Source organism: Trachypithecus francoisi, unplaced genomic scaffold, assembly GCF_009764315.1.
Source record: "Trachypithecus francoisi isolate TF-2019V2 unplaced genomic scaffold, Tfra_2.0 Lachesis_group18, whole genome shotgun sequence".
Taxonomy (NCBI): Eukaryota; Metazoa; Chordata; class Mammalia; order Primates; family Cercopithecidae; genus Trachypithecus; species Trachypithecus francoisi.
Genome location: NW_022681463.1, coordinates 50,747,301 through 50,772,233, shown reverse-complemented (window position 1 = coordinate 50,772,233; position 24,933 = coordinate 50,747,301).

The following is a 24,933-nucleotide window of genomic DNA, read 5'->3' as shown; positions in this document are numbered from 1 at the left end:
CTGCTTTTTTGTTGTTGTTGTTGTTTAGCTGTGCCCTGTCCCCAGAGGTGGAATCTACAGAGACTGGCAGGCCTCCTTGAGCTGCTGTGAGCTCCACCCAGTTCGATCTTCCCCGGGCTTTGCTTACCTACTTAAGCCTCAGCAATGGCAGGCGCCCCTGCCCCAGCCTCGCTGCTGTCTTGCAGTTAGACCGCAGACTGCTGTGCTAGCAATGAGGAAGGCTCCGTGGGCATGGGACCCTCCCAGCCCGGTGTGGGATATAATATCCTGGTGTGCCCATTTGCTTAAAGCGCAGTATTGGGGTGGGAATTACCCGATTTTCCAGGTGTTGTGTGTCTCAGTTCCACTGGCTAGGAAAAGGGATTCCATTCCCCTTGCACTTCCCAGGTGAGGCAATGCCTCGCCCTGCTTCAGCTCTCACTGTTCGGGCTGCAACAGCTGAGCAGCACTGATTGCCCGGCACTCCCTAGTGAGATAAACTCAGTACCTCAGTTGAAAATGCAGAAATCACCTGTCTTCTGTGTCACTCCCACTGGGAGCTGGAGATTGGAGCTGTTCCTATTCGGCCATCTTGCTCCGCCCTCCTATTCTGATTTTTCTTACCTACGTAAATTATTTCTCTATTAAATATTTTTATAAAACAATTTCAAATTTTAGATTCCAGGGGTATGTGTTCGATTTGGTTACATGGGTAGATTGTGTGATGCTGGGATTTGGGGTATGACTAAAGCCGTCACCCAGAAAGTGAGTATAATACCCAATAAGTAATTTTTCAGCCCATGAGATGGCATCTTCCCTTCCAGCAGTCTCCAGTATCTATCCTCCCATCTTTATGTCTGTGGGTACTCAATGTTTAGCTCCTACTTTGAGAACATGTGGTATTTGGTTTTATGTTCCTGAGATAATTTGCTTAGGATAATGGCCTTCAGCTGCATCCATGTTGCTGCAAAGTACATGCTTTTAGTTTTTTTTTTTATGTCTGCGTAGGATTCCATTATGTATCTGTACCATATTTTCCTCATTCAATCCACTCTTCTTGGGCACCTAGGTTGATTCTATGTCTTTGCTATTTCAAGAGTACTGCAATGAACATACAAGTACATGTGCCTTTTTTGGGAACAATTTAATTTCTTTGGGTATGCAACCTGTAATGGGATTGCTGGGTTGAATGGCAGTTCTGTTTTAAGTTCCTTTAGAAATATCCAAACGGCTTTCTACAGAGACTAAACTAATTTGCATTTCCACTAAAGTGTCCCCTTTTCTCTGTAGCCTCACCAGCTTCAGTTATTTTTTGACTTTTTCATAGCCATTCTGACTGGTGTGAGATGCTATTTCATTGTGGTGACGGTTCGCGTACAGTTTTATGATGATTAGTGATGTTGAGCCTTTTTCCATATGTTTTTTGGCCCCTTGTATGTCCTCTTTTTGAGAAGTGTTTATGTCTTTTGCCAATTTTTAATGTAAGTTTTTTGTTTGTTTGTTTGTTTGTTTGTTTGTTTTGCTTGCTGGTTTTCTTTAAACTTGTTATAAATTCTGTATATTAGACCTTTGTTAGATACATAGTTTACAAATATTTTCTCCCTTTCTGTAGATTGTTCCCTGTATTCTGTTGAGAGTTTATTTTGCTGTGCAGAAGCTCTTTCATTTAATTAGATCCACTTGGAAAAACTTTTTGAGTTGCAATTACTTTTGAGGACTTAGCCATAAATTGTTTGCCAAGGCCAATGTCAAATAGGCTATTTTTTAGTTTTCCTTCTAGGATTCTTATAGTTTGAAGTTTTACATTTAAATCTTCAAATCATCTTGAGTTCATTTTTGTATATGATGATAAGTAAGGGTCTAATTTTATTCTTCTGCATAAGACCAGTTATCCCAGAACCATTTGTTGAATAGGAAGTTATTTTTTCAGTGCTTAGTTTTGAGGACTTTGTCCAAGATCACATGGTTATAGGTGTGGCCGTATTTCAAGCGTTCTTTATTCCATTTCACTGACCTATGGATCTGTTTTTGTTCTGCTCTATGCTGACATTCTGGCTGGTTGTTCTAATCATAACTGAAACTGGGCTATGGAAGACTACTATTGTTATTGTGTTGCCATCTATTTCTCTCTTCAATTCTGTCAGTGTTTGCTTCATATATTTAGGGGCTCTAATGTTATACATATATACATTTATAATTGTCATATTTTTCTGGTGAATTGATAATTTTATCATATTATAGTGTTCTTTTTCTCTTGCGACTGCTTTTGTCTACATTTCTATTGGGTCTAATATATGTATGGGCATGCCTGCTGTCTTTAGGTTCTCATTTATGTAGCATCTCTGCTTTTCCACTTAATGTAACTGATGATACAAGTTTTCTCCTTTTATTATATATCTATTAACATAAATTTTTTACATTTTATGCTTTTTTCTTTAAAATTATATACTAAATTTAAAAGTAATATATATAACTATATTACGATACTACACGATCCCATTTGTCTGTAAACTTACTGTTGGCAAAGAGTTTTGTATTTTCAAAAGGTTTTGTGATGCTGTGTAGTTGCTGTGTAGTTTTTTTGTTTGTTTGTTTCAAATTAAAGGATTCTCTTTAGCATTTCTTGTAGGGTAGAAATGGATACATAAATTGTCAAAGAATTCATCAAAAAGTGATGAAGTATTTGTCTGATAATTCATGTATCCATTTTTTTTAGGGTCAGTTTCTGAAAAAAGTATTTTTTTTTTCCTTTTAATTGGACCATGTTTTTGTTTCTTTATATGCCTGTTATGTTTTGTTGGAACTTGGGGACTTGAAAGCAATACCATCACTTAGTCTTTATGGTCTGGACTTATACGGGCAGGACATTCACCAATCAACCTGGCTAAAGATTCTGGAAGCCTTTTTTGGGGATATGTCATCTTTGTGCTGTACATATAATTCCCTAGATAAGAAGCACTTATTTCTACTCAAGAGTTCTCCTTGGTGATTATTGGTGGTACTGCTGACTCTCTAGTGCTAGGCAAACTGAGGAGTTCCTCTTGGTTTTAAGAAGCCCTCATCCTAGTGCCTATTACTGTTAGCATTTATATTCTGGCAAGACAGAAATCAGTCCCTCAAAGAGCTGTCTAAAAATGTCAGAAGGTTGGACATAAATGCCATTTTCTTCTCCCCAGGCAAAAGCTAGATGTTGAAACTTTTCTCCTGATCAGGCCATGCTTCCTGGGAGGAGAAGCTATTGGAATTACATTGCTGTGAATATTCCTGCCAGCTTTCATGTGGCTCTTCTTGGGTTGCCTACACTGCAAGAACCTCTTAACTGGTTCCTAGATTTTTCATAATGGTAATTTCTCTATGTATTATTGTCATGGGAGAAGGAAAACCTAGAACTTCCCATTCAGCCATCTTGCTAATGTCATCCTTCCTGGAAGGAAGTCTGATTTATGTGCACACATATAAACTCAATATTTTTTCTGCTATCCATTTCAAAACTAATAATGGATATTCTGCTTGATAAAAGATGAAATTATTTTGGTTATATTTTTCATAGAAATTGTATCATTTAATTATTTTAGGGTAATGTAATTACTTAGTCTGCAGTCATTCTTTTAAAAGAAGTTTTGCTTTTTTTAAAAAAGTATTAATTTATAAAGCAAAAGAATCCATTTGCTCTGGACAAATGCCAGTTCTTAGTGAGGACAGGGACCAACAATTTCCAGAAAGTTGATAACATGACATTTATAATTTGAGTATTTTTTTTTTTTTGAATCTGTTGTGGCTTTGATTAGAAGCAATACTAAGGTAAGAATTTAGGCACACAACTTAATGCAGATTGATAAATTTAGGCTCTGTTTAATCAATTCTCAGTGAAGATACTGCTACTTTACTTAGATATTGGGCGATTTGTTCATGTTATTTAATCTCTCTGAATGTCAGTTTTCTTATATCTAAAATATTGTAAGGATAATACCCACTTAAAAGGATTGTTCTGAAGATTAAATAATACTAACAATAATAGTAGCAGAAGCAGTAGTAACAGTAATACTAACAGTATTGGCTAACATATGATGACTGCCTATCATGTGTTGGGCAGAGTGTTAAGAGGTTTACATGCATTAATTCATAGCACATATTCTGAAATATAATATTAGCCTTCAATAAATGTTAACTCATTGTCATTATTACTGCCACTAATCATGAAAATCACCAAATTGAATTTGATTAAAAATTACATGACAGGTCACTAGAAAAAAACCTATGTTGAAAGAGGCAATAGAGAATTCTAATTTTAGTGAAAAAAAAAAATCATTTGTAACTGAAAAAAATGCCTGCATATTTTATACCACCAGAAATGGTTTTAAAGAAATTTGAGACGTGCGAAGTTGTTTTTACCTTTAAGCTTTTTATTGGGTAATTGTACCCAATAAAAGGAAGTATTGGTTGTTTCTTTCTGTCGTTGATATTCTTACTTTCCCATTTAAAGTTTCCTCTGGCCACCAAAGTCTCTCATTTTAGTGTGATTCAGTGGATCTATTTCTGTTTCTTTATTCATATATAACAAAAATTTCAGGACTTACTATATTATAGTTATCTCTTCTGATGTCTGTGAAAATAGACTGATAATATTTTATGTACCTATATATCTATGCATTACTCATTTTCATTAAACACTCATTAAGACACATACATATATGTGTGTGTGCACACGTGTGTCTGTTTCCTAAAGTGATATCTCTATTTAAAAGAAAACTCTTTAAATATAAATCTTAAATTTTATATTTTTCATGCTCATTCATTGATAAACAGATAAAATAATACGTTTTGATCTGGATGGCTTTTAGTGGACTCTGGAATTGCCATGTAGGTGTTTTCTGCATTGCCCATATTATCTTTGGGGAATGCCTCTATTCAAGAACATCAGCAATCTAGATTTTTAGCAAATATTTTTTATGGTTTCCTTGTCCTAAAACATGACTTGACTCTGGTCATCCCATAACTTTTTAAAAATATACATATTTTATATAATGTTGTACCCTTAAATTATGATTTAACTATTCAGTCTATGGTAGAACATGCATATTCTTTTTGTGAAAAAATAAATAGCAGTTGATTGAGGAAAAACTAACAGGTTTGAGCAACACAGATTTAGGAATTAAGTGCAGAGAATAATTTTGTTTTCATTCAGAGTTCTTCACACTAACATTGGAATTAATACAAATGTAGTGTCTTTAGGGCATTAAAATATAAGCAAAAATAGTGCTAACCTATGTCCGGGAGAAAAGTATCCTTTATAACCACTCTTCCTCTTTTCAGATTCTATATCAGTGCTACTCAGATTTCAGTGTTTCCAGGAATTACCTTACAATCTCATAAAGATTTGATTTCAATTTTCTAGGTCTGGAGTGAAATTTATGCATTTCTAACCAGTTCTTAGGGGGTGGTTACCAGATACCAGACGACATCTTGAGCTTTCCAAGGAAAAATAATCTAAACTCAAGTAAACTGTATAATGTTAGTTTAAAAGTATTTAAGGGAACAAAGCAGCTCAATATCCCTGTCTTTATAATAAAAAATTTATTCCTATGGAAACCAAACAATTCAAACAACTAAAAATCAGTTAACATAGTTTGTTATTTAAGATGACAAAAAAAATCCTTTCCAGAGAAGTGCTTCAAGATGGCTAACTAGAGACACCCAGCCCTCATCTCCACAAAGAACAAAAATAGTAATAGATAATCACAGTTTCAATAGTGAATGATATGGTTTGACTGTATTCCCACCGAAATCCCATCCTGAATTTTAGCTCCCATAATTTGTATGTGTTGTGGAAGGGACCCAGTGGGAGATAATTGCACCATGGGGGCTGTTTCTCCCATACTGTCCTCATAAGTCTCACAAGATCTGGTGGTTTTATAACAGGATTCTTCTTTCACTTGGCTCTCATTCTGTCTTGCCTGCTGCTATGTGAGATGGACCTTTCACCTCCAGCCATGATTATGAGGCCTCCCCAGCCATGTGGAACTGTGAGTCCATTAAACCTTTTTTCTTCTTTATAAATTGCCAAGTCTCAGATATGTTTTTATCAGCAGTGTGAGAACAGACTAATACAGTAAATTGGTAGTGGTAGCACGAGACACTTCTGTAAAGATATCCAAAAATATGGAAGCAACTTTGGAACTGGGTAACATGCAGATGTTGGAAAAATTCGGAGGGCTCGGAAGACAGAAAAATGTGTGAAAGTTGGAGTTCCCTAGAGACTTTTTGAATGGCTTTGACCAAAATACTGATAATGATATCGACAATGAAATACTGGCTAAGGTTGTCTCAGATGGAGATTAGGAAATGTTGGGAACTGGCATAAAGGTGACTCTTGCTCCATTTTAGCAGAGAGACTGGTGGCATTTTGCCCTGCCCTAGAGATTTGTGCAACTTTGAATTTGAGGGAGATAATTTGGCAGAATAAATATCTAAGGAGCAAAGTACTCAAGGTGACTTGGGTGCTGTTAAAAGCATTCAGTTTTAAAAGGGAAACACTATGAAAGTCAGAAAATTTACAGCCTGACAATATGATAGAGAAGAAAATCCCATTTTCTGAGGGGAAATTCAAGCCAGCTGCAGAAATTTGCATGAGTGATGAGAAGCCAAATGTTAATCACTAAGACAACAGGGAAAATGTCTTCAGCACATGTCAGAGACCTTTGCAACTGGCCCTTCCAGCACAGGCTCAGAGGCCTAGAAGGAAAAAATGGTTTCATGGGCTGGGCCCAGGACCCCCTGCTGTGTGCAGCCAAAGGACTTGGTGCCCTGCATCCCAGCCACACTAGCCATGGCTATTGTTTGCCATCTTATACAGGTGTGGTCTATGGCACCCCAAAACAACTACAATAGTAACATCAAATATCATACATTATGATTACTATAAGAAATATAATAATAATTAAAAATGTAACTATGGAGACAATTGCCAGAGGCACAAAGTGACCACATGATGTTAGAAAAAAGAAATGGTCCTGATATGTTACTAGGAAACATAAGAATCCTCAGTTCTTAGTCTTCTTGTGAGAAAGAACCTGGACCAGAGACCGATCAGTAATGCAAACAAAGGTTTATAGGAGGAAAATAAACAGCAGGGAGTTTATTGAAGGAAGTCCTTGGTAAGAGAGTAACAGGCTGATCCATCTGGGAAACAGCAGTAATAGGAGCAAAGGTTAAGTCATAGTGGAGAAAGTATACTCTGAATGACAAGGCAGAGTGGGCTGTTCAAAAGAGAATGAGCCAGCAGCTGCGTATTTCTGCATTGCAGTTTTATGCTGGATTCTGATCTTTTAAGTTCTTGCCTCTGTCTCAAGTCTCCACCTTTTTCTTTGTCTAGTGTATTGTATTAGTTCATTTTCACACTGCTATAAGGAACTGCTTGAGACTGACAATTTATAAAGTAAAGAATTTTAGTTGACTCACAGTTTCACATGGCTGGGGAGGCCTCAGAAGACTTACCATCATGATGGAAGGTGAAGGAGAAGCAAACACCTTCTTCATGAGACAGTCCAGGAGAGAGAGAGAGACCAAGAGAGAGAGAGACCGAGACCACAGGGGAAACTGCCACTTTTAAACCATCAGATCGCCTGGGCTTGGTGGCTCTTACCTGTAATTCCAGCACTTTGGGAGGCCAAGGCAGGTGGACCACCTGAGGTCAGGAGTTTGAGGCCAGCCTGGCCAACATGGTGAAACCCCATCTGTACTAAAAATACAAAAATTAGCCGGGTGTGGTGGTGCATGCTTGTAATCCCAGCTACTTGGGGGGCTGAGGCAGGAGAATCACTTGAACCGGGGAAGCAGAGGTTGCAATGAGCTGAGATCGTGCCATTGCATTCCAACCTGGATGACAGAGTAAGACTCTGTCTCAAAAAACAAACAAAAATGAAAACCATCAGATATTGTGAGAACTCCCTCACTATCATGAAAACAGCATGGGGGAAACTGCCCTTATGATCCAATCACCTCCCACCAGGTCCCTTCCTTGACATGTAGAGATTGCAATTCCAGATGAGATTTGGTGGAGATACAGAGCCAAACCATATCATCTAGTTTCCCACTTCTGCCTTAAGTCACACCTTTCCCTGCTTAGTCCTGCCCCAGGTTTGTGGGATTCTCCCTTACTGTCAGTTGATGTGCATGTGTGGGCCTGGTTGTTGCATACAAATTCTACTTAATGCCGGCATTGCTCATTACCTCCCCCCAAGGAATGTATGCATGTTTTGGGTGGCCTCTGGGTGTAAAATTTTCCAGACTTCCCATTTCTCAGGGGCCCCCCTTCCTGCATATGTCTAGCTATCTGCCTACTGTAACAGACATGCTACATGCAGGATTGCCACAGATCATTAATTTTTAGGAAATCGGTATCTGTGAAGTGCAATGAAGTGAAGCCCAATAAAATGAGGCATGCCTGTGTGTTAAACTCATGTGATCACCGCAATTTGATTACATGACTAAACAAACTCTTATATTTATTTTTGTATAAAATTGCATTGAATTCAAGAAAATATTTGTGATGCCAATATAACTGAGCAATATTAAAGTATGGCAAATGCCAAAAATTAATTATGCTTGAAAAATATTCATTTCATTAAAATATACATGAGAAATACATTTTATTTTATTTTAGTATTATTTTGGTTTGTTTGTTTTCTGTAGAGATGAGGTCTCATCATTTTGTCCAGGTTGGTCCCAAACTCCTGGGCTCATGCAGTTCTCCCACCTCAGCCTCCCAAAGTGCTGGGATTACAGGTGTCAGCCACTATGGCCTGCCACTGTTAGATGAAGAAAAAAAAAAACTTTTAACAGTTTGGATACATAAGAAACTTTGTACCTAATATTTTTATACTTCTCTATTATCTACATTTTAAACCTTTGACAAGCACAGTGAGATTATCTTTTAAATCACTCATTATACATGATACTCTATTATCTTACATCCATTATAACTTGTGAGAAACTTTTAATAATGCATGACTCCAGAAGGCGATTCTCTATAATAGATACAAATATTTAAATATTACTCCATCTATATTTTATTATTTTATGAAGTATACTGGCAACTGAGCCAGTAATTTTGTCAGAAATGAACATTTACTAAGCAGCTTCAAAATTATCTAAAATATTAAATATGACAGCATAAAATAGCAAATCAATTTCATTTTTAAAAATCTTATTTTCCTGCTGAAAAATGAAGAGAGTTATTTGAAGTGTTCCTGTAAAATTTACTTGAAATTAAAGTAAACTGGGCCGGGCGCGGTGGCTCAAGCCTGTAATCCCAGCACTTTGGGAGGCTGAGGCGGGCGGATCACAAGGTCAGGAGATCGAGACCATCCTGGCTAAAATGGTGAAAACCCGTCTCTACTAAAAAATACAAAAAACTAGCCGGGCGAGGTGGCGGGCGCCTGTAGTCCCAGCTACTCGGGAGGCTGAGGCAGGAGAATGGCGTGAACCCAGGAGGCAGAGCTTGCAGTGAGCTGAGATCTGGCCAGTGCACTCCTGCTTGGGTGACGGAGCGAGACTCCGTCAAAAAAAAAAAAAAAAAAAGAAATTAAAGTAAATTAAAAGGTAATGTAATAATTTATATTGGCTATATGTCCAATATGCATCATACTGTCTCAATCTGAATAATATAATTTAATTATTTTTGTATTAAAAACATTTAATTTTGTTGGAACTATTATTTTCTATGGTAATCATATAATAAAAATCACATAACTATTAAATTATAGAACATTGGATAAATAAAACCATAATTACTTGAATTTGGTTTTAGTTGAAAAAAAGAAAATAGTTTAACTTTAATTTAGTTCACTGATATAAAATTATTCCAACTTGGAGGTATTTGCAGAACCGTCTTCCAAAAGCAGTAATGTGAACTTTATAGAAAAAACAAAAGTTTCAGGATTTGATTAAACAGTTTTGTGAGAAATTATAATCAACACTGCTAGTGCTGAATAGTGTAGTAAAATTTATTTAATAAAGCTAATTGTAGAGTTCACTTGCTACCTATAAAATGATTTATCATTATATGGTTCTAAAGCAGGGCTACATAAGTAACAGTTTTCAGTGTTTACAAGATTGACAAGTAAGTATTAAGTATTTTTTAATACTTTTTCCAAACAGAAACAAAGTAAATTATCTCTAGATTAAGAACTCTGTGGTAAGATAGATGGTCACATTTTCCTTAATAATTCATTTGTATGTCTAATCTTATGCTTAGGCAATAAATTTACCGTAAATTTTACATATATTTTTATTTAGTCTTGGTAATAAATATCATTTAACTCAACCCTCCATGTAATTTCTTTGGGCCTCTGTAGATAAACACAAAAGACGTTTCTAAAACGAGATAGATAATCTTATAATTTATAGAGATAGAGATTAATATATTTTCACCTGAAATTTGGAATTATTTTGTAGCATTGTGCTCTAATGCTAGGGTTCTACAATGATTTCTAGCAATTGTATGAGAGTTGTTATTAGTACATAGTATTATCCTAACAAATGAATTATATTTATATATAATTCTTCTGTTATTTCTTTTAATCATTTACTGAATTTTCTCTATATTTTTTAATCCATTTAAAAAATGTTGCTACTTCTCCCTGTGTAATGTTTGGCTTGACCTTTTTGAATATATATATTTTTTATTTTTCAAATGTACGTTTTCATGGCTTGTGTTACAAGACTTCCTTTTGTTATTTTTGTTACATAGCATTCCAGATAGTAAAACTGAAGTTTTGTTAATTGGGAATGTAAAGAAGTCTCATGGCAAGAAAAAATATATTCTTAACTGAAATATAGACAGTACCCTATATTTTGATACCAACATCTGGTTATGCTATAAATGTATTATATAGTTTACATGTTTAGTGTAAAATAGATGCACTATGCTGAACCAGGGTTTCTAATAAAACTGAATATGATGCCTAGTGAAGCAATTTATTATGTGATTTGACTCTATATTTACATACAATTCAAATTATTATAATATGTTGCTTATCTCTGGTACAGAATGTAATCATTGATCCTAGTGATTAGTTCAGTCTACAGACTTGAACTTGATTCCATACATGCAACTGAATCGTTTTGTCATGTCTCCTTTCCCAAGATTTGGATGAAAATGTTTTTAAAATTTCTCCTGTAAAAATATAGCATATATCTTCAAAGAGCCATAAAACAGTCAATATAGGATTTTTGTATGCTCTATAAGGTTTTGTTTTTTAATTCAGTAATTTAATTGTCAGCAAATATATTAAGAGAAAAAAGGTATGCAATTTATGTAAATATTTACGTCTCAAGCCATTACAACATTTGCCTAGTCTTAGAAAGAAATATTGTGGAAGAGTTGGTTAAATGTAGATTTTCAAAGCTGTTTCTTTTTTTAATCTTAAAAAGAGAACTAATTCAATTAATAAATATTAATAAAGTCGTACACTAAAAGTAGAACTAAAAAAAAGTCAGCCAGTGTTTTTCTTCAGTTCTTTAAAGCACACAATCTAAATATATGAGAAAAATTCTTGGCTCTTTATTCCTTTCATTGCCTTATCCTAAGATTAAAGTTGGAGATTTTCCTTATCTAAGCACCATTAGAAAAAACGTGTGTAATGTTCAATAAAATTGTACTACATTACTAACTCTGAACAGCATTCAATAAGTGGTTTTAATATTAAGCATGTTTAACAAATATGCATAAAATTATATTAAAACTAATTTATTCACAGAGGACTAGTTTTCTAAATTTGACTAAGATACGTTAATGCACCAATTTTGGTACATACCTTCATTTTCTATTTCCCTTGCTCCACAATTGGCACATTCAGAAGCAAGAAAGAAGATTTTATGCATTGCTTTATTAATTAGGGAAAAGTGAGCAATAAAAAATCTAATAAGAATATAAATTGGAAAACATTGCATATATATTAAGTGATAGCATTGTGTAATGTCATGATATAATTATCCCATTAATTAGCAATGGCTTATCCACCAATTTTTTTAAGCAAGCTATTTTTAATATTTTTTAAATTAAATAACTCTAAGAATTATTTAAAATAGCAATCAATCAATGAGCACTAAATGAACTTGCTATATATCCAGCATAATGTTTAGCTATGCTCAAAACAGAGTTTCTTATTTATTTGGTTTGAATTTACCCACAAGTTTAATCTTTTTGATAGAGTATCTTTTTGCCAAAAAAAAAAAAAAAAAAAAAAATCTGTTTGCGTAATCCTATTAGGGATATAAGTGAAATAATGTAAGTAAATTACTGGATTGTAGTAGGAACAAATATATGGGACGGGGGTTTGGCAAGGGTATTATTATCTGAATATATTGTTATTCCTAACCACATTGTACTTCCTTTAAAAAGCTGATATTTTATCAGCCAACATTTAGAAAAGTAGTTTAAAAGTTTGAACACAGTATAACTTTCAAAGTTATGACATAACCGTTCTTGGTCCTCAAAAAAAATCTTAAAAATATAAAAAACAGAACATTCTATGCTGTAGTGAACATAATCTTTACTAAAAATATAGAATAATTTCTTAATACAAGTTCTTAGAGAGTTCCTCCACATGGTTCGATGACATCTTATGAAAGCATAATTTTATCAAAGGCTACCTGCTGTAAGAACAATATGATACACCACTCTAAAGGTGGAAGAACCTAGAGGTACATTTCATAGAAACCTGAGGAATACATGATTTTTACATCCTTCAGGCAATCCTCCACACATATTGTTATTTTGAACTAAGCTTTTGATAAACACTGAAGGTTGTAAGCTTGAAATTATCCCCCCTAGCTAATGCCTGGAGTGCAGCTCTCTTCTACCATTTGTTGAAATCTACCTCATGTTCCTGACTAGAAATGCTGGTTCCATAAAATTAAGGATGCTTTTATGAAAACCGAGAAAGCTAGAAAGAGCACAGGATAAAACACCGACACGACTTGGATGACTGGAGGCACACCAGGGTCCTTAGTCTGGCACCAATTTAGGTAAAACGAAATGGACACAAGTGGACCAGAGGGTTTAATAGGCAAGAAAGAAGGAAGTCGCGGCCCCATACATAGAGTGAGAGGGGCTCCAAGCGGCAATAGGAAACCCAGAGGGCGGGGAAGACAGCCAGTTATATGAGGAGGCTGGAGGAGGCGGTGTCTGATTTGCTTACAGATCAGGGGATTGGTTTGACCAGGCATGTCATTCACATAGCCTGTGAAAAAACTGGCCCTCCCACCTTAGTCTTTAATATGCAAATGCAAGGTGCCTTGAAGTTTTACACGCCTAGGCATATGTGGGGACAGCCATATTGTCAGGCACATGTGGAGGCAAGAAGATGGTGGGAATTGCCATGTTTTGGCTGACCCAGTCACTAACGGCCTACATTTGTATATCAAGATTTGCCTGCCCGACTCTTAAGAACCAGGCTTTCCTACTAGCCAAGAAACCTGCCTGGAGCAACTTTAAAAGAAACAAACTTCCTAGGCCAGTCACCCAGTCACGGTGGCTCACGCCTGTAATCGCGGCACTTTGGGAGGCCGAGGCGGGCGGATCACGAGGTCAGGAGATTGAGACCATGCTGGCTAACACAGTGAAACCCCGTCTCTACTAAAAATACAAAAAAAAAAAAATAAGCGGGCATGGTGGTGAGCGCCTGTAGTCCCAGTTTCTTGGGAGGCTGAGGCAGGAGAATCGCTTGAACCGGGGAGTCGGAGACTGCAGTGAGCTGAGCGTCACTGCACTTCAGCCTGGGTGACAGAGTGAGACTCCGTCTCAAAAAAAAAAAAAAAAAGAAAAAGAAAAAAAGAGACTTCCTAAGAACCCCTTTTCTTCTCTATCTTCCTAAAAAAACTCCTTTAACAATACCATGCATAATTCCCATATTGTCTCCATTCTCAGTTGTCAAGGAATATCTGCATATAAACAGGATGTGCATTTTCAAAAAAATATCATCACTTGTATCCCAGTTGCTCAGGAGGTTGAGCTGGGAAGATCACTTGAGCCTGGGAATTTGAGATCACAGTGCGTGGGTAACTAGATGACCCAATGTCTCAAAATAATATTTTAAGAATTATAATAAAATAATTAAGATAAAGCTATTAAGAATGTATCTTGCTTAACTACATGTAACATGAACAAAAATATTTTTGTGTAATTTTTTCAGTCAATAGTAATAGTGCCAATCTTCAAATAAAGTCATATCAAAATAAAATATAAGCATAACTCATTTGGAAGAAAAACATAAGAATAAATAAATGTGGAAATAACTGTCATGAAAAGCAGGAAAGCAATACAATGGAAAATGGATGATGCTATATCCTAGTGGTAAAAAGTACAGATTTTGGATTCATAATACCTACTACATTCAAATCCGAACTTACGTAGTCAACATATTAAGGCTCAGTTCTTTCACCCAAATGTCAGAATGATAATTTCAGTAAGATAAGCTTCAATAAGATAGTATCTGAAAAGTATTTGACATGTTCTATGGAACGAATTGTTGCAAACTTAAGTTTACAGTCAGGCGATACTAAAAATGGACAGGAGGAAATGGCAATTATAAAACATCTAAGGTTAACATTTACATCAAACCAAAGTTACTAGAATCATCACTAAATAAATTGAATATATATCCTGAGGAAAACAAACAAACAATTAAACAAATAACTATCAGTGGAAAGTGGGATCCCTAAAGAAAAATAACTTCCTGATTCTGAACTTTGGAAGTCCTCTCTGTATACCTTGTAGGAAAAGCTTCTCTTAAAATCTAAATTAGAAGTTTATCACGTAAACTACAAGCCGCAGGCAGTTCAGGCCTCTGTCATTCTTCTCATTTTGTTAAAATGCTAATTGGACATAAGATCCATTTATACAGCAGATAAATCAGACCAAATTTTTACCACATAAAAGAATAGACAACCCAGGATTGATATGCATATGAAGAAAATTCATGAAATAAAAAAAAAATTAACAACATAAAATAAATAATAAAATAAATTCCAAAGGAAAAAATTTCAGGTAATTAAGAAAATCAGCAAACTGCTATCTATCAAATTAAAAAGAACTGACAATAAGAAAATGCTCTTGAGACTTTGTTTTAATGTTTAGAAATAACAAAAAATCAATCTCTGTTAGAGATTAAATTTGATAATATTTCTCAAATCACAGAACAAAAATACAATGTTGGAATATATAAGATAAAATTAGAAATATAAAAACTTCAGGACATACAACACTCATCTAATATGAGTGAAATAAATGAAAAGAGAAAATGGAGGTGGAACTATCAAGGCAAGAATAAACAAAGGCTTATTCTACATTTTCAGATCTTCCTACATTTTCAGAAATAAAAAATTCATTGAAAATAAAGCAATGTCAATAAAAATAAAGCTAAAATTAAACATTTGGAGTGGGAATGAGCAGTTAATACAAGATGAAAAATACAAAAAATAAAGGAGAAATAGGATTAAAGATGTAGGCAATAGAATAAAAAGAAAAAGAGCCATAAATTGTAAGTTCTGAGACCAGATAGATAGATAGATAGATAATCTCCTGAGCAACTGGGATACAGTCATGCAACTATATGAATATATATTAATACATATATATATTGTGTATATATATATACATATATATATATATAGAGAGAGAGAGAGAGAAGCCTCACCTTTTCCATGCAAGATATATTCCAAGACTCCCAGGGGATGCCTGAAACTGTAGATAATACCAAACCCTCTATATATGAGATATTTTCCTATACGTACATAGCTATAATAAAGTTTAATCTATAAATTGCATACAGTAAGAGATTAACAACTGTAAGCCACAGATAAAACCCTAAGCTTCCCAACTGGCTGAATGGATCCCCTCTTGGCCAACTGGACACTAGAGAAATCTGAAAAACTATTGCTGGCAATAATGGGAAGGGGTTCATACACTCCTTGTTATATTCCCTTCTTTCTGGAATTTTGGCACAGTTGATCAGCATTAAGGTTAAAATAAAAGATTGAAAGACTGACAAAGCAGACTCTTTGAATGGTTAAGTCATACCCTATAAACCATAAAATCTCATTAAATGGGTGTTTTATTAATCTTGTATAATGTGTCTTACTTCAAACTTGACCCTTGTATAGCATCACATGACAGCAGACCCTGAGGGAAAAGTGTTTTTATCCCCAAGTATGTTTCTTTGTTACCATTAAAATGATCCTGTGTTTTCTGGGAGAAATTTGCATCTGTGCAAAATCTCCAATAATGCAGCCAGGCCTTCCCTGTTTAGGTCTTTCCTAAATCTAGGAGGGAATGACACCTTAAGAAACTGAGTGTGACACCTTAAGAAACCTGAAAAGAGATATTTACCATCTATTCTTTCTAAGGATTGTAAAAATTACCTCTAAGGTTTCATCTACCTAGCATGGGCCTTTGCCTCTGCAACCTCCTTGTTTTAACTGGAGCATTCCTTTCTGCTGACTTCACATCTTTAGACAGTGGTTTAATTCTCTCAACCATCAGCTAAAGAACCCCTAAAATCGACCTATGACTTGTAGTCCCAGCTTTCTATATCCTACCTTTTCAGGCCAAACCAATGTGTACCTTCCATGTATTGATTTATTGTTGACTATAACTCTTGTCTCCCGAAAACATATAAAACCAAACTATAACCTTACTGCCTGAGAACTATTTACTCAAGGCTTCCTGGATTTGTGTTTTCTCTGGGCTATGGTCACTCATATTGGCTCAGAATAAACCTCTAAAATATTTTACAAAGTTTGGTTTTTCCATTAACACAACAATAATTAATAATAAGCTAGAAAAAGTATAATAATAAGGGTTATGTGAATGTAGTGTCTCTCTCTCAATGTATTTTGTGATGTAACTGAAGTCATAGAAAGAAAAACTGCAGACAAGGGAGAAATATTGTATCTTTACAAGCTGAAATATCAACTAAAATATAGAAAAATAAGTACATTTGTAGACATTTATTAAAACAGATTTATCATATGTAAAAATACATTTACATGTATATGTGTATAAATTCTCAATTAATTTCTTCAAAAAAATATTTGTGTACATATATTTATCTGTATATATATCCTATACATACATATCAGGTAATTTCTTCAGAAAAAAATTGTATATAATATGTGTATATGTATATATCAGGTAATTTCTTGAGAAAAAATATAGTAATATATATACTATATATGTAAGAAATATAACCTTTATATTTTCATATATACATAATTTCTTTATATAAAAGGTATAGAGAGATAAGAAAATAGAGAGATAGATGGATCTTTTCTGAATAAAATACTTGATAATGTATACCAGTAAAATAAGACTGAAAATCTAGATGGACCTTCAGCTTAAAAAATAGTTGATGTGGCTTAAAGTCAAAATAAATCCAAGAGAAATATCTGTCTCTAATTAGGTGGTAACCAGTCATAGGAGGTCAAAATTTCTACTAACAGCCATTTGAAAAATGGGATACATGTGTAAAAATCATAGTTTTAAAGGCATCACTTTTCTGTGGAAGTAATAAAAATAAAAATAAATAAGTATTCCAGAAAGAGCAAAAAGAAGTAAAAGTGAACCAACAGCAGGTATCTCCATCCTGCCCCCTTTTTCACCTTTGAGATCATTTGTTTGAGTTAAAGATAGAGAATGAGTTAAGGATGGAGAATGAGATCCCTAGATATTAATGGTAACTTGGAACATCGGTCCAATATCTCCAAAATATTTAGATGGTTCCCTTTCCCCAGTACACATTTTCTGAGTAAATGGTCTGGTCTAGTCTCTTGGTGGAAGGATTGGATAAATCACTATCATGCACACTTGCTATTGTGGTGCAGGGTCCTTAGTGCCTAGAGACTGAGGATCCAACTTCTCTTTACATTGTTCTATTTTTTGTATAAAAGCTAGTTCAAGTTGATGATTTGGCTTGAGTAATTACTTCTCAGCCTATCAATTATTTTATTTATTTGCTATACTGCTATGGTCTGAGTGTGGCATCCCAAAATTTATATGTTGAAGCTTAATCACCAGTGTGTTAGTATTAAGAGGTGGGGTGTTTAGGAGGCAATTAAGTCATGAGGGCAGAGCAATGGGATTAGTTACTTACAAAGAGGTGCAAGGAAGCTGTTCGTCTTTTCTGCCATGTCAGAACACAGCAACAAGGTCCCATCTATGGAGTAGAGGGTGAGGCTTCACCAAACATCAAATATGCTGGCACCTTGATCTTGGGGTTCCCATCCCCCAGAACTGTGAGAAATAAATTTCTATTATTTATAAATTACCTAGTCTAAGGTATTTTGTTACAGCTGCAGGAATGGACTAAGACACACCGTTGTTGGGTAGCCATCTGTATTCCCAATTATGTTGCAATAATCATTCCCTTAAAATTCTTCAAGCCAAGTGTTTCTGGTCACAATTACAATTCCATTATTCATTATGTTAATGGCTTGCTTCTGACAGTTAAGCTGTGATGTGTAGACCTCTATTATTTTGTAATTCTCTATTTCTTTTGCTAGTGGTGAGCCTAATACTACATCATCCTACCATCCCTGTAGTCATCTACATAGAAAGCAGACACCACTGTAGGTCTCAGTGATGCTTATACCCTTCTCACCAGAGCATTTCTCATCACTCTTGTGAGTAGACTAATTTTACTGTCCTCAAATGGAATGCAGTTATCTGGTGAGCTATCTAGTTTCACTAATCTAGCCTGTCAACTTCTGTGAGTTTTCTTAATCCCTTCTACCACCATATACCATGGCTGTTCTATTTCTGCTTCACCTAAAGTGGAACACGGTTTTCTCCAAGATTCCAAGAACCATTCTCACAGTATGGTAGCACTAAATCCACAAGTCCTTGTCAAGAAATTAGTGCTATAACATGGGAAAATTATTTACTAGTGATAACCACTTATTACCCTATGTTCTAAGCATTTGATCAAGCACCTTCAGACCCAGTGCTTTGTATAGTCTCTGGGCTCCTGCTGTTACATGGTGGTTATATCTTGAAACTCCTCCAGGATACACTTACTTTCACTTCTTTTATAGATGTGAAGTGATACTATGTGATCTGGCTTGAGTAATTATGTGACATAGTTATAACGGTGGACACGAAAGGAGATGGGTTTTACCTTGAAGAAATCACATGTTGTGTTGTAAGCCAGATTTTTACATCATCTTCAATCTCGTAGGGAAGTACAAGCTATTAGGAAAATGAACCTCTTCTGTAGGCACCACATCTACAATGAATCTGAGGATTCAATATTTTTATATGCACACATGCAATTGCCCACATCTCAGGGTCTCAATCCTTCTTAATGCCTACAAACTCAGGGTCTTGGCCCTTCCTGATCAGGCTTGAGTGCTTGGTGTTGGTCAAGATTGAGAATTCACATTTCTTCAGATCTCTTAATTTATATACAGATGGTACTTGACTCACACTGGGGTTACGCACCAATAAACCCATTGTAAGTTGAAAAGATAAGTTGAAATGCATTTAACCCATTCAACCTATCAAACATTATGACTTAGCCTAGGCCACCTAAAATGTGCTCAGAACATTTATGTTAGCCTAAGTTGGACAAAATCACCTAACATAAAGCCTATTTTATGAAAAAGTATTGATTTTCTCATGTAATTTATTGAATACTGTACCAAAAGCGAAAAAAAGAAGGTTGTATGGGTACTCAAAATATCATTTCTACTGATTGCTTATCACTTCCATACCATTGTAAAGTTGAAAACACTGAAATTGAACCATTATAAATTGGGGACTGTCTGAAATTAAATCTTAGGCTTGAATATCAGCTATTTTTGCCCTCTAGCTGTAGGAAATGATAATCTCTTTATGCTATCAAGAAACTCTTCTCATTTTCACTCTTAGCCTTCAATTGGTGACTAGTCATCAACATTTTGTCTTTCTTCAATAAATCACTTTTCTGTATAAATTATTATCTAATTTTTATAGTTAGAGTTTTTCTCTAAAAACTCTACATTTCCATTATCCATTAATGCATTTTTTTCAACTGGTATTCCATTCCAGTGTTCCACAGAGTAACATTTTAGAAACTAGATTACTGCCACAAACCAAGGATTATTATTGTTCCACCTACTACCAGTGCTTTGCTCTCCTTGCCATCCTACCACTGAATGATCTAGCTCCAAATTCTGGCTTTGCAGTTGTTTCTTCAGCTCACTTTTATTTTTGACTTTTTGAGATTTTGTTCCTTGAGATATGAACACAGAGACAGACTCTGATACAATTAGTTTTGGGAGGAGTTCTCCAAGGGTCAACATATGTGAGTGAATGACTATAAGAAATACAACAGAATTGGGCACAGGATGATAGTGAACTTCCACAGAGTTGATCAACAGCCTCAGCCAATTCCACAAGTATCTCTGTACCTGAGAAGACTCTTCAGAGATATACCAAATGGAGGCAAGCAAAGACCTTTATATTTTCACAACGAATAGTTATTGGATGCTAGCTGCCTCCAAAAAGGCCACACTTCTTTAGAAGAGGTGACTCTGTTCAGCAGAAGATGATTACTGGAGACAGATCCTGCTGAGAGCTGTTAGCCAACTGGGAATATGAAGGCCATAGTCCTACAGGGAGATTCTGGGTGGGCCACCACCACATGAACGACATATGTGTTTATACATATATATTTATAATTGCATATAAAATCCTAGAAACTTAAAAACCCTAATGATAACCACACGTTTACTTTCCGAGAGGAAACCCAAAACTGTGGCAATAAGGAATCACAGGTATGTTTTTGCCTTATCTGTTTTATTACTTTTTTCTAATGAGAATGTATTAGTATGTCCCTATTATGTTAAAAAATCCATAAATTAAACAACTTTTTATTGGAACCATGTACATATTTTAAGATAAATATTCCTAACGAAGTAGGTTAGAAATAATAAAATAAGTGAGTAAAAACCTGGAAGATTTTATATGTATTGTTAAAGTATATCTTTTTTTCAAGATTGAATAAACCACATAATGACAAAGAAATAACAAAAAAAATGACAGCAACTATTTTCATACAAAAAGTTGTCACTCAAATTTGGCACAAGTGATTTTGGAAACCTGATAATGTGTTTTTATAAAACTGCCTTCCCTTAAGAGATATTTGCCTGTTAAATAACATGGAATTATTTTCATTGAATCCGTGGAGGAATGGAGGTATGACTTTTGCATCTTCATTGTCTTCTGCTGTAATTGTATTTAAATAGTGTTCAAGTAATATATTATTTTTAATTAGACATTTAGAATGCAGTAAAGGCAAAGTCTGAAGAGGCTAATAAAAATATATACTTTATTGTTATTATTATATTATTACCATGCCATTACAATATTGTTATTGTTATTACATTATTAATATTTTTATTTGGCCATCCAAAAGTACACATGATGCTACCTAACAAATTGTTAGTGGTAACAAAATGAATTTGGCTTAGCTTTTATTTTGTGGACATATTATAACAATCTGACAGAATAAGAGACAGAGTTATAAGTTTGTTAATCAAGTTTCAAAAATTACTTGAAGTATTGAAAAATAAAATTATGTAAAAATCAGTAAAAGATGGAGGAAATTTGAATGTGTAATTGAGTTCAATACTCATCTTACATGGTACATTACACAACAAAATACTCACGTTGATGGATCGAAAGATAGTGACTTAATCATGTTATTTAAAATGCTAAGAAATCACAAGAGAAACCCCCTCTCAACTTACCGCCCAAAGGTTAAAACCAATTATTGGGGAATGGGGCTAAGGATAGTTAGGGCACGTTAGGGCAAATTATTCTTGATTCTTATTGAAAAATCCTTCTATCTATTTCATATTTTTTACACGAGGCATACATTACTCCTAATAAAGCAAATAAGTGGCAAAAATTGAAGGGTATACCAAAAATAATAAATTGTGTTCATATAGTGAATATTAAATTCAGTGGTGCTCTTAGAAAATGTTTCCACTATCTCTGAAACTTTGGCAAGCATTGCAAGATTTTGAGGCGTTCATTAAATATGTTCATTTCATCCTTAATTTCACTTAAAATTTCCACCCATCCTCGACCCTCTTCCTTCATTGTATAACTTAGTTCTTTTTCAAGTTATCGTATCATATTGTATCAATTCTGTATGATGACTTAACTACTTTCTGAATCAGGGCGGTGTAAATTTACATTTTTAGCTGTGTTTACCTGATTTTCCCCTTTGATATCATAGTACACATTTCAGTGGGTAACCTATCTGCACAACCTGATAGGTAATCTTTTCTTTCTATATCAACAGTCATTAAAGAAGATATGAAGAATCACAATTTCTTGAGTAAATGTGAAAATACAGTCATTCTTTATATATATATATATATATATATATATATATGTATATATATGTATATGTATATGTTTACCTTAAGCTCCGGGGTACATGTACAGAACATGCAGGTTTGTTACATAGGTATACACATGCCTTGGTGGTTTGCTGCACCCATCAACACGTCATCTACACATTAGGTATTTCTCCTAATGCTAGCCCTCCCCTAATCCGCCACTCATAGACAAACCCCAGTGTGTAATGTCCCCCTCCCTGTGTTCACCTCCCACTTATGAGTGAGAATATGAGGTGTTTGGTTTTCTGTTGCTGTGAGTTTGCTGAGAATGATCGTTTGCAGCTTCATCCATGTCCCTGCAAAAGACATGAACTCATCATTTTTATGGCTGTATAGTATTCCATGGTGTATATGTGCCAAATATTCTAAACATACATGAAATACCCTTTCCTATTACCATTTAACATTTACATAATATATGTTAAGAACGTTGCAGTGTCATTTCAGATTTTTTAAAAATAGACAATTTATTTTGAAAGGGATTTAAGTTTTGTATATTGTTGAAACACTATATTCAAAATGACATTTTATGGATGAAGAGGGTCAATAATGAGTACTCCTCCATTAAATCACCACAGTATTTTCAGAAACTCAATTCTTTGTTACAGAAATCAAGTAATTAAACTTTAGTATGCATGTTCAACTGAGGTTAACATACAGCACTTCTTCTTCTGGCTTTTGCAAGTATCTGAGACATCCTGGATGGCAGAGTGAGGGCTGCCACACCAAAGGACCTGGTAATAAGAAATTACTGAAAGGAATATAGTGACATATTTTGAACAGATTGTTTTGGATTGTATTTGTTCTACAATACTTTAATCATAATTTTATAAAAATTTAAAATATTTTTCTTCATATGAAAGTATATATAATTTTTTCATTTTTATGCAAGTTATTTTACTATGATTTCTATACAAAGGCTTGGATTAATATACTTATCTACTAAAGTAAGTAGACAACTAAACCCTTTGATTGCACAGAATTATAATAATACCAGTATTGTTTAATATTGTTTTACCAATCACATATATCTACCTGTCTGAAGAAAGGCTGCTGAACCATTTTAGACAATGGTTACAATAAACCTGATTCTCCTTCACTAGTTGTGCTTTAATGATAGTTTTCCATTTTGAGGATAACTGTGTTTAAATATTCAGAGAACACATTATTAATTTTTATGCTGAATGACTCATACAGAAACACTAATTAGAACAAGAAAGACATAGTTGCAATTTTCCAAAATAGTAACTGTGCCAGGTGAACTCAAGAAATGTTTCTGCTAACTGAAAACTTTTATGTAAAAACTGGCAAATAAGACATGTAAAAATGATTAATGGTTTTCTTCTGAATATTTAAAAATGAATTGCTTGCTACAAGTCAGGACTGCTGGTTCTTATTCTAAGTTCTGCCACTCATGATTTTACTGAAGTATTTCAGTATTTTCACTTACTTTTATCTTACTTCTTTTCTCAAAGTATAACCTGGGAATTAAAATTGAAAATATACAAATAAATAAACTTGGTAAAGTACCAAAATGAAACATATACCCTCTATTAAGAGGTTGTGACTTAAACATTGTTTGTGAGAGAAAACTATCGCAAAAACAGAAAACCAAACACCGCATGTTCTCACTCATGGGTGGGAATTGAACAGTGATATCACCTGGACATGGGAAGGGGAACATCACACACCGGGGCCTGCTGTGGGGTGGGGGAAGGGGGGAGGGAGAGCATTTTTTAGGAGATATACCTAACGCAAATGACAAGTTAATGGGTGCAGCACACCAACATGGCACATGTATACATATGTAATAAACCTGCATGTTGTGCACATGTACCCTAGAACATAAAGTATCATAAAAATGATCCACATTTAATATTAATTTGATCCAATAATACCAACTACTGTATATAGCATGTCATACCATCAAGGAATTTAAACTAAACAGGAAACAACCTTAGGTCATGCTTTCTTTATTTATTTTCCCTTTTTAAGAGAATAACTAATTAAAATACGTCATGAGCTCCAAAATTTCAAGTCTGAATTCTTAATAACAGAAACATAGAGACCTATAGCTGCTTACTAAAGTATACAGAGGAAAAAAATTCCACATTTTAAAACTCTGAAACAGAAAATTAAAATACGAATACTTCTCTGGTTATTTCAAATGAGATATTTTACTTAAAATCTAATCTCTTTTACAACAGCAATTGCTATCATGTCAGTTCAAATGACAGCATACCCCTAACTGGAGCTCAATAGTTTTCTATTAACAATTAACGAACACTCTTACCATCCTGTCTTCTCAGTTTGCTCAGTTGCATTTTTTTGAGCCTTTACCAAAGTGCAGTGTCACTATGCCTGGTTATTGTGTCTGTGCTCATGACATTTCCAAGCACAGACTTTCAAAGATAATTTCTCCCAGCACAAACATGTTTAGAAAGATGGGAGGTTTACTTAAGATCACACTGCCCCTTGTTCAATCTTTGCTAATGCTGTGGCATT